The following is a 544-nucleotide window of genomic DNA, read 5'->3' as shown; positions in this document are numbered from 1 at the left end:
AAATGAAGATAATTTCAGGCGAAGCAATCTTCGATCATGTTCCCTGGCTGGCGGAAGATGGTCACAAAGCGCTAGAAGGTCGTTTAAGGCGAAACAATCTTTGATGGGGTTCTCTAGCTTCTGTCTATCATGACGGAATTGGGGGCAGTTACAGGCGTAGTAGTCTTCAGGCGGTATTCTCTAGCTTATAGAAGATCGTCAAAACAAATAGCAGGATAGCATTCCTTAGCTTGCGGAAGGTTTTCATAACAACAACAAATGCAAAAGCAACAAATCGGTTACCTTTAGAGACGTGTGCTCGACGGTGCAAGATACGTGTTTCTTAACGCTAGTTTGCAGGTATCGACATTATAAGAATTACTTAGGATCACAGAACGTTCAGAATCATTCTCCATCCCTATCGATACTCTGACTTTTGTTTTCGAAACTTGCGTTTCTCTAAACTCAGTCAAAGTGAGGGCTTCTGTAGACACCCATTTGTGTCTCCCCAAAACCAAACCAAGTGACAAGTACCTTTCACGTCAAATCATAATCAAATCAAGTA

The sequence above is a fragment of the Chenopodium album genome, chromosome 5 (genome assembly GCF_948465745.1).
Source record: "Chenopodium album chromosome 5, dcCheAlbu1.1, whole genome shotgun sequence".
In the NCBI taxonomy this organism is placed as follows: Eukaryota; Viridiplantae; Streptophyta; class Magnoliopsida; order Caryophyllales; family Amaranthaceae; genus Chenopodium; species Chenopodium album.
Note: the sequence above shows the minus strand (reverse complement) of the source record.